Source organism: Rhea pennata, chromosome 14, assembly GCF_028389875.1.
Source record: "Rhea pennata isolate bPtePen1 chromosome 14, bPtePen1.pri, whole genome shotgun sequence".
In the NCBI taxonomy this organism is placed as follows: domain Eukaryota; kingdom Metazoa; phylum Chordata; class Aves; order Rheiformes; family Rheidae; genus Rhea; species Rhea pennata.
The window spans coordinates 4,374,275-4,385,284 of record NC_084676.1 but is presented as its reverse complement, the minus strand read 5'-3'; the positions used below and the strand labels follow the sequence as shown (position 1 = coordinate 4,385,284).

Here is an 11,010-nt window from a genome sequence, read left to right as displayed (position 1 = left end):
CATTTGATGCTGGTGTGAATTTCCCATCGCTTGCACTCCAGAGATAGTCATGGGGCTCAAGGCAGTTTTTGTTCTAGAAACTGATCTTTCTAATCGCAAATAATTTTCTTAATAGTAAAAAAATGTGAAGCTTGTGCTCTGTAGAGTTAGAGATTAAATTTAAGAGATCCTGGTGGCTGTGTTGCAGGTATTCACCTTGTTCACCCCTTCTTACTCACGTGAGCTGACTTAATGGCAGTTGCAAGTTTGCAGTGTTTTGGGGATCTGCCATGATCAATGCTGGTCCAAGGTCACACACTAGCTGGCTGCATCCTACGATGTGATCTTAAGAAATTCTGTTAACGTGGGTTATGTGAGAAGATTCCTTGGAGCTGTGTGTATAGAGTAGCTCCCCAAGGATCCTTTCAATGAAGGCAGAACGGGCAGTGCAAAGGTGTCAGCTCTGACGAGATGAGGCCCCAAGGCAGCAGAGCTGTTGCTGCAGCTGCCTTCGCTTTCCCATGCCGTACCTGATGTACGGATGGGGACGCAGGGAGAACTGAAGTTGCTGCTGCAGCAGCAGCGCGTGCCGGAGTCGAGATAGGAAGGGTGAACGAGAGGAGAGGATTTTCTTTCTTCAGCTCTGACATTATACTAGTTTATTCTCAAATTATTTACTAGTCAAAAAGTATCCCTTGGTTCTCATACAGTGCTAGTCTGATTAAACATCTGATTAAATACTCCTGGATAGTCTACTGTGTCCCTGGTGCTTGTGCACACAGCAAGGTGACTGGTAGGGCTGAAGAGATGGGTGCTGGGAGAAGGTGCTTGTTTCGGAGCATTCGTTGAGGATCAAGGAGCGCAGTAACTACCAGCAGATGAGCAGGACTCGCACAGAGATGCAGCATGGATGAAAGGAACGTGCCCAAGGCAGGGTGAGACGTGAAGAACTCTGTGTCCATCTCTTTCGGTTTGCTGGTCTCCTCCCCTCTCTGGGTATGGGAACAGCAGGGATGATTTGATGCCTCTGCCTCTTCTGGAGGAGGCAGGACATCTCTGCAGGGCAGGTGCTGGTGGTGGCCGAAGGGTGGCACACGTAGCTGCCTCTGGAGCAGTGCTGCGGGCTCTTACCTGATGTGCAATGCAGGTGCGGCTTTTGGGGCCACCTTTGCCAAGAACGTGGCTGCTGCAGGTACAGCGGGGTGTATTTTCAGATTTTTCCTTGTGTTGACAAAAGATGGAAAATATTTAAAACCAATCGTTCATGCTATGGCTCTCTAATAACCGTAGTAGTTGCACTTTAAATGGGCTTGCTTTAGATGACACCAACAGATGCTGTTTTTCTTTTCTTTTTTTTTTATCTGTTGAAGGATATATGTACTTTAAATTAGGTGTCGTAAATAAGAATATAGATGTTAAAATGTGAGTGTGTGAATTTGAAAGATGGATCTGTTTTAAAGCTGGAAGAAGTTTCTGTAGCAATATCAACCTGGGGACATTATATGTTACATATATCTATTTTACTGTTAATTAAATGACTCAATCCTTATGTCTTTCAACGATACTTACTAGAATTTTATTAAGCATTCCACCTACCATGCTACTGTGGGTAGGAGGTAAAGATCCTGGAAGGAGTTTTTGGCTAAATACACTTTTCATAAATAGTCCTTTAGGTCTCTGTCATGGTTGGGAATTTTCTTCAGGAAAGCAATAAAACATTGACTTTCTGACAGCTCAGTCTCCTGCTCTACTTTACCTTTAGGTACTATGCAAGTTTAGTTGCTCTTCACTTTTTATCAAGAGTGTTTTTAAGGCTTAATATAAATCTTGGTGCGTGCTGTTTGTGCTGTGAAATGTGTGCTTAATTTTCCCGTGGAATACACAGAAGACAAATGCCAAAGTGATTTCTTGTTTTAAGGTGTAGTCAAATCTGAATACACATAATCATTTTTAACTGTATGCCGTGGGAATTCTCATGTAAATAGCTTCCACAGTAGAGAAGTTGGGTGCTTGGAGGGTATAGATCACCACCTAGTGAAAGCCTGTTTGGATCTGCATTTTTACCACCTGCCAAGCTGGTTTATGTGAGCCTGTCGGCATTAATTACTCGTTCAGAGCAGTGTGAAGCTGTTGCTGAACTGCCAGTCCTGTCCAGTCCTTGTCAGGAAGTTGCCAAAATAAATAAAATAAAACTCCCTGTTTGGGAGTGCTTGAATAGTTCCCCAAGCCTGCTGTAGAAAAATATATAGACATATGAATTCATTAACTGTAGCTAATCTCTGCTCTGTGTGTGCAAGGTGAGATTTGTTCCGAAGTTTATAATTTGGACAAAAGCTACCTGGAGGCCAGTTTTCAATTCCCTTCAGCAAAGCGCAGAGCCGCGAGAGCCTCTGGCTGAGCGGATGCAAGGAGTTACTGGAGTCGTTGGAGTGATGCAGTCTTTCCCGGCCTCGTTCCTCAGCGGTTGCTGATGGGGTTCTGCTAGCGGTTTCCGAAAAATACTCTATGTGAGACAGATGCCTGGCATGGTAATTTACACCTCAAATCTCATAAGAAAATGGAGTTTTTGTAATAGAAGTACTGAAAATTCTTCCTTACCTGCCTGTAACTGGGTATATGTAATGCAAGATGGAAGGAAACATTGCTTATTTTTTTCATATGTATAATATTCTTGTATTATATTTGATACAAAGGTATTTGTTAGCTGAGAATAAGGAAGTTGGCTGTCAGCGTGTAGCAAGGTATGCATCGCTCCTTCCGAGGGGCTGCCTTTGCATTTAACATCTTGCTGCTGTTCGACAGCCCGGCAGCTATGGACCAAAATATCACGGTGTGCAATTCGGTACTGCGGTAAAACCGGGCAAGACTTCCTCTGATGAAGGGGGCATGGCAGTGTTAAAACACAAATACTCCCAGTTGCTATGTCTTTGTGAAGGCTCTCTTCGCTTTTAGGAGGTGTGTGCAAGGAAGGAGGTGGCCTGATGAATGTTTGCAGTAGCGATGTGGTAATTCTGCGCAACGCTCTGGGTGAAATGCAATGACAAAATTCCCTTTGATTTTGACATCGGCAGAAATTAAAAGCAAAGGGGTTTTGATAACTGTATTTTCTTTCTCTTTTGTAAATTGCTGGCTTAGCCTTGCTTTTCTTTCAGCTTTGACACTGGAAATAAAAACCCATTATTGATCAGAGAACAAACATTGGGTCGCAAATTTTGTGCTTTAACACTGGCAGGAAAATGTTTGCTGAAGGCACTTTCCTACTGGAATTCAAACAAAGCTGTCATCAAGGAAACACCTTGGGTTTTCAGAAAGCTAATTTTTGAATAGATCCTAAAATTGGCTTTGTCCTATGCTTAAGGTTGCATGTGCATATGCGATAACATTTGTGTATGTCGTTGCATGTCCACGTGGCTGCTGGGGAGTTGTTGCGCCTTCGGCTGGTGGTGTTATGCCCAGAGCAACCTGCTAGGCTGGTCTGCGAGGGCTCCGTGCCTGGCGGTGCCGCTGTCGTGCCCGCTAGGCTCTCTGTAGACCTGGTCGACGGGGAGTGTGATCGTTCTCTTGGAATTGCCCCTTTTCAGTTTCTGTAACCCAGACTGAAGATAGCCAGTTCTGAGGTCCCTGGTGTAGGCAGGCAATCCCTACTGTTTGACCTAATGCTTGTAAAAGCTGCTTTGAGCGAGGTTGTGTGGAATGGGTCCGAAAAGCCTGCAGCGGCTGACACGTCACCACTTCTGGTGGAGCTGGGTGAAGAGGAATGGGGAAATTTCTCAGGGCATCTCCCCGGGGAGATGCAAAACCTTAGAAACTCCTATTTTTTTTTTCTTCCCCTCCTCCATACTTGATAGAACATTTCATGCTGAAGCAGCTGTTACTTTCTGATGTTCATGCCTCTCTAGAGAAGGAAGAGTCATCTTGCTCCAGCAGCCCCTTTAAGGACATGCTTGTCAAGGATTACTTGCATCATTAACCTATTTTGCTGAATTGGAGACTTCCCTCCCCTGTGAGGAGAAGCTGCACAGGAAAGTGTAGGGGGAGACAGTAATGCCAGCAAGGAAATGGCTGGAGTACTTTGGGGCTACTTGGGAAAAGCAGCATGTCTAAAGAGGGCCCTTTGCAGGGGATGCTGCAGTGCAAAAGGCAGGGTAGGAGAGCGGTGTAGGGAGAAGCATCGCCCTTGCCGCTCCAGCGCAGCGGGTTGGACCTGATGACTGTAGCTCCTCCAGCAGCCTTGGCAGAGGTCGGTGCAGGGCTGATCTCATGCTGAACTAGGATCTGGGAATGGCACTGAAGAAAGTGCAGTGGAAAAGGCTTATGAGCTCAGTCATGAGTAGGCTGGAGTTGAACTGCTCAATAAACAAAGTCAGGGCGTGACCTGGAGATGAAAATCATGTCTGTTAGTCTAATTCACTTTACCTTTTGTAGATAATAGTAGACTGATTTATTTGAGATTGAGGGTAGGACAGACAGGGCAATTTCCTGCTGGATTCTTTTCAGTGTTTTCACCCCAAACTAAAGGGATCTCGAGGAACTCGTATTTTGAGAGGGGGTGTAGATATACTTGAATATGTAGCTTCACTACAACTTACCTAAAATGAAAGGAGCAATGAGCCAGACTATTTTTAAATGGCTAGATTATTAATGGTAAATATTTACTGTATTGAAAACAAAAGCTCCATAGGTGACTGAGGGAAGATGCATGTTTTGTCCTCCTGATAAGAATGTGAAATATCCACCTCTGGAAAGATCTGCTGTTGGAATTATTAATCACTGCTTGCAAGTGATTTTTCTATCTTCCTTAAACAACAGTGTCAGCTTTCATGAGGGCACATGGCAGGTGTGTTAGGGACCAGGTACTGGGACCCATTCTTAGTGTGTGGTAAATATGGAATGAACCTGAGAACAGGCATTCTGAGTGTGTTTTTTTTTTTTTTTTTTTTTTATCCATATTGCACAGCATATTATACCTACAGGCAGTTTCTGCAGCCACTTTTGATCCGTCTTGATGTCTTGACATTGATTGGGGCTTCCCCACGCAGGTTCATGACCTGCCAGCTACAGGGCACCATCTCCTTTGAGGTGGACGAGGTGGCCGAGTGGTTAAGGCGATGGACTGCTAATCCATTGTGCTCTGCACGCGTGGGTTCGAATCCCATCCTCGTCGGCAGCTTGGTGGCTTTTGAACCACAGGGAGTTCCGCCTAAATATAAGGAAGAGCTTCTTTACTTTGAGAGTGACAGAGACTGGAGCAGTTGCCCCGAGAGGTTACGCAGTTTCCTCTGGAGATATTCAAAACCCACCTAGATGTGATCCTGTCTAACATGCTCTAGGTGACCCTACTTGAGCAACGGGGTTGGACTAGATGCTCTCCAGAGAGCATCTGACCTCCAGAGATCCCTTCCCATCACAACCATTCTGAGATTGTGTGACTGACATCTCATGTTCTGAAAAATTAATCTTAAAAATTTGTACCTTTCCTCTTAGTAATGTAGACCTCATAATCGCAAGAGGGAAGATTGTGGTCAACACTGAAGATGCTTCTAGCTCATCTCTGTTCTCCTTTTGTAGCTGTGATGGGGCTATTCGTATATGTAAATGTTCATTCTGTTGGGCCTATTGGCAAACTCGGATCCAAAGGCCTCCAAATTTTATGATTTGGGATTAATTTCAAATCATTTTTGCCTTCAGGCTTTATTAGACATATCTTTTAAAATAGACGATCAAAGTTTCAAATATAAATATACGTGGATATGCATGTAAGTAAAAATCTATTTTTATAGTTCAAAACCATTTCTTTATACCTTGTAACAGTGCATTTTTTGAATATCCCGAAGTTCATCTCATAGATGACAGATGATAATTTTTGGAATCTTTTTTGTTACACTTTACATTGCAGTGCTTCATGTGCATTTGTATTAATGCTGGCTAACCTGTTCTGCCAATGTACACTTAAATGATGTTCGCATCTGATAAAATTTTTGGGAAAACTAACATTTTCACAAAGAAATGTGAAAAATGTTGTACTTAACCTTGTAAAAGCTGAGGGGGTAAAAAAAAGCTACTCTTTGTCTCTCACTAAATTACCAACTGAACTTCATTCCTCAATTAAAGGGAAATTAAATACTTTGTTCTAGCTTGGGGCAAGCTGTAGAAGAGACTTTTTCTGTTGAAGCATCTTTTAGAAATGATGGAGTATCTAGCGTTGAGTTGTTAGATAAGTAGCCTTCCCTTATCTTCCTTTTGGGGCCGGGGGGAGAAGTATTGGAGATTGAAATACATCCCCGGAGCGCATAAACGAGAGCCAGGTTCACGCCGGTATCTCTGAAACCCGCCTGGTGCCTCTTGCGCCGCCCGACTGCGCGGGCCCGACTGACCGAAGCGTTTGCACGTGTTGGGCCTCGCCTCTCCGGATCTCTGCACTGGGTCCGACGTGGAAACCAGAGCGTGTGTGTTCTAAAATCTATTTTTTTTTCTTTTTAAAATTCTTGGCGCGGAGGCGCGGGCGAGCAGCGAGGGAGGGGCGGCGCTGCGGGGCGTCCGCCTGCGTTGGTTGCTGGAGGCTCTCTGCGCCGTCGCTGACGATGGAGCTTCACAATTAGCAGGTCGCGGTTAGAGAAGCAGCTTGCCGGCCGGGCTCGCAGGAGCGCCCTTCGCCGGGCGGGTGCCCGCGGGGTGGCCGCGGCTCGGGCAGCACCGCGCTTCGCTCCGCAGCGATTTACTGCCACCTCCTGAGAGAAGCGCGCCGAATGTGGGGGCACGCTGGGGGTCGTCGAAGACGGGGTGTCGCTAAGGGAATGGTACGATCACTCTGTATAAAGGGGTGTAAAAAAAAATACAAACCTTCAGAAGTTTTGAATTAAACCCGGTGATATATTTTGCAAATCACTGATCTGAAAGAAGTGGGGATGGTCCCCTCTAGGGGAGGCACAGCAGCGTGGGCTACTTAGACTTTTGCAAATGTTTTTAACCAGCAGTAGCTCTGCCTCTCTTACGTTTGGGAAAAGTGGATGTGCCAGAATGTCTTCTCTGTTTTTCTTGTTCCCTGCTAACGTTTGCTAGGTACCCCTAACGCTAAGCTCTGACAGTGGGGGTGCAGGAGAGAGGGGAAGTGCTGCAATGGCTCCGGCACTGGTATAAATAATTATAGCTATCAACTATTCTCCTCTTTGCATGTGGCATGGCATATAATATACAGTATTTTTAGGAATAGCGTTTTCTAGGGTGAGAAACAAGACTGATAGGAATAATTTGTAAATAGGGGGGCTTGCAGGCAGAGGGGTATAACTTCAGTAAACTGGGTTGTGCTTCTACAATCAGATTTCCATGCTAGGATTTTATTTGCTAAAAATGTATGTTGTGTCCTAGAAGTGAAGGCGGGCATACTGCGAAATGCGGGGTTTTTTGGATGTAGGAGGACAGGAGAGCAGAATAGGTGGCGAGAGAGAGGCTTCTGGCAGAGGTGAAGGTGCGTGTGTGCTCACGCGTGGGTGTGCAAGGCTTGGTAACAGAAGAGGGGGTAGATGCTTTTAGTGCTGTAGCTTCACAGAGTAGAAACAATGTTGAAGGTGAAAACACAAGACGGGTCCAGGAGAATCCCAGTTGCGCAGTTCTATTGCTGAAGAATATACGTGCAGGTCCCGGGACAACACTTCTGGTGCTGCTTATCCTGCCCCTGATTTTCCACACTGCCAGTGAGAAGTCAGCTAAGAAAAGAACCAAGGCAATGTAGAAACTGAAGGGATATAGTTGAATCCTGTCCCTTATTTCAGTAGGATACTTCCTAAGTGGACTTTTATGTGGAGAAAACATTATGCCGCATACAAATATTTGGATATTCTCCTCTCTCTCTGTGCAGTTTCGCAGCCTGAATTTTCCTACCTAGGAAACGACTCCCCTCAGGGTTCCTCTTCCGTGGTGCAAGATCTGTTGTGTGGGAGGTAGACCTGTTACAGCAATTTTAAACGTAATTGCTATTAGCAGTATTTGGGGCCTAAATGACAAATGTGCAATTTTAAATAATAAGTCATTGAATTCTTGATGGAATCGTGGAAATCACAGTGAATTTCTTGACTCTGCTGTCTGATTTGCTCTATCGTGTTCTTAAAGCAGATGTGCTGGACCTGGAATTCAAGAGGATTTTGAGCCAATTTGGTGGTTTACATGCTTCTAAATGTCTGTATGTGCACTTTTGTGCCTAGTTGTTCGTTCACAAAAAGCTTGCACGTGAATTCGTGTCAGTTCAAGTTGTTAATGAGAGTGCATAGTCTTTCAGTGAAACACCTTTAATTTATGCAACTGAACCAAAAATATTCTCACAAAACTAATCCTACATATAAAAATAGTTCCTTCTTCTACCAGGCCCTCATATAATCAATTCAGTTTTGAAAACTACCCTGTGTATTGAATACTTTCACTGAAATATCAGACCAACAAACCACTGTGGTGTTATATTTGTATGCTTTTATCTTGTCATTGGATACTGAAGACCTAGCTTTTTTTAACCTAGACACCTTTTAAGCTGCTCGATCTGCTAGGCTTGGATAGTTGCGTGTGTGTATGTGTATATGTACACACACACACACACATATATATGTATATATAAAAAGCTACTTATCTGTCTGAATCTTTATTTTGGTGCTTTGATATCAGATTTGGTATTGTAGTTGAAACCAGTTTAGTACAGTTAGTATTCTTCTTTGTCTGGAGGCCTGCTGGCATGTTAAGTGAGATGGTTATTTAAATTGTTCCTGGCATCTGAGATTTCTGAATTGCTTATCAGCCTCCTGGGATTTGAATAGTCTGTAGATGAAGGTGGTCTGATTCTGCCATAGGTAAGGAAAATGCAGAATGAAAAGATTCCCAAGAAGTAAGATGAAAAACATGAGCAGTTACCATCCTGTACCCACAAGTACCATTTCTATCTTCTTTTGGTAGAAGACTTTTTCTTCCAGTCAAGCTGGACTGAGCACTAATGGGGTGTTAGGATCTGGCCAGAGAGGAAGGGGATGGGAAAGGATTGAGAAATCGGGTTCTAATCACGCAAGTTACTCTTGTGCAAGGCGCTAGCATCGCGTAACTCCGCTGTCCAGGAGCAGACCTCAGGGTATTGGTCTCTGACTGATGCACGCGTCCTCTCCGGGCTGGTTTGGGGGTGCCCACTTTGCCTCCAGCCAGCTGTCGCGGCTGTAAGCTGGTGGAACAGAGGTTGGGTGCCTTGTTACTGGTCCTTCTCTACATGTGTGCTCGCTGTGGGCAGAGCTGGTAGTCACCTGTGATGACAGGAGCTACAAGGATGAACAGTGTTGGAGCTGCTGAGCGCAACTGTGTCTCCAACCCATTGAGAGCTGGATTGATTTACAGAGTTGAAAATAAGAAGCTACTGAGATATATTTGAATAGACCATTGATTATTTTTGCCAAAGATGCAAGGGAAAAGCATTTCACTCTGCCCCAAATGAGTTGGTTAATTATTGGTCAAAAATGCGTTAGGCTGCTGTCAGTCTTTAGAGCCATTGAGGTTTGGCTCAGTTGGTTAGAGCGGGGTGCTAATAATACCAAGGTCATGGGTTCGATCCCCATATGGGCCACTCGTTTGAGGGCTGGACTTAGATGACTTCCAGGGGTCCCTTCCAACCTTACCAATTCTGTGATTTGTGAATGGGGATGATTGCCACTAGATCTAAAATTGTTGCTGTTGTGAAGCCTGTGTGACTGACTCCAACTGCATTTGCTCAGTAAATTTTAACCTGTTTTTGCAATGATTTTAAAATTCTCATAGGTGCAGTGGGTCTGACTTTTGCAAATTCTTGCTGTGCCTTTTTAAACCCTGCCAACTTCAGTTACTTGAAAGTTAGTGCATGGTTAGACATCTTTTCATCCATGCCTCTTCTTACCAGGGATTTGGATGCTACAAAGGCTTAGTTTTGAATCTCAATTTGTACAAAAGTCTTCCAAGATTTTGTATATAGCTCCCAATTTTGACTCTACGTAAAATTTTAAAAGGTGGATGTATTTGTTGTTTTATAGAATGAGAAACTGGATGATACTTGATTTTAACACAATACAGTTTAGACTGATTTCCTTTGGTCTTTGGAATGCAGTCTGACCCCATGTGTCTGAAACCATGGAAAAATTGAAGCAAACTGCAAATCGTTATTCATTAGTTACTGTTATTCTAGTGCACATATATTAATCTAGATGCCTATGCATATATTTAAAAGAGCACTAGTCTCCTAGGAGAAGAATTAAACTCTTGTTCTTGAGTTTAAAACTAACTGCTTCTAAGAAGCTACATCTAGGGCAGTTGCTTAGAAGTGCAACTCTTCCTCACCTTTTCACAGATGAAAGCTTGGATTTGCATAGCGTTTGTAGGAAATAACTGCATCCACGTGCGTAAAGTTTTTTCTACTATGGACTTGTGGCAAATACCTTGAAATTTGTGACTGGTGTGATTTTATGCTATTCCTCTCACAAGGAAATGGATAATTAGATAAGAGAGGAATTTGACCTCTCCAAGGTATATCTTCCAACAAAACTGATACAAGTATTAGTCAAATTTACCATTCCTCCAGTGAAAACATACACTAACTCCTTTGATTCTAGTGGTTTTATCCATATTTGCAAGTGCATCAGTAAGATCAGGATTTGGCTTTATATCCTTAGCTAAATTTTGAAAATGGTCTCCACCTAGGAATTAAATCTTAACATAAAATATCAGTCCTAATTCAGGAAAGGATATTTTCTAAACATGATTAAGGTGATAAGATTCTTTATAGTTGCGTGAGTAAGTATTTATTCTTGGTGTCTGCGAAATCATTTTTCTTTTAGTATGTCAGTGCTCTGGTGATACGGAAACTTAATTTATATGCACAAACAGCATTTCTGTGCTCTGACCACATGGAAGGACATCAGTTTATCCAAGTTTTATGCGTAAAGGTTATGAACTGGAAACCCCCCAAAGTGAAAACCACAGGTTGAAATTGGAGATTATCTCAAAAGTGTAACAGGTACCTGTTTGACTTATTTTATCTTT

The 11,010-nt window shown here is 43.4% G+C and overlaps 1 non-coding gene across 1 annotated transcript; it reads left to right on the top strand.

Annotated features, from left to right (window-relative positions):
- The first annotated feature begins 5,061 nt into the window (after positions 1 to 5,061).
- Positions 5,062 to 5,143, top strand: TRNAS-GCU (transfer RNA serine (anticodon GCU)). Its single transcript has one exon. It is a non-coding gene; the product is annotated as a tRNA-Ser (tRNA).
- The last annotated feature ends 5,867 nt before the right edge of the window (positions 5,144 to 11,010 follow it).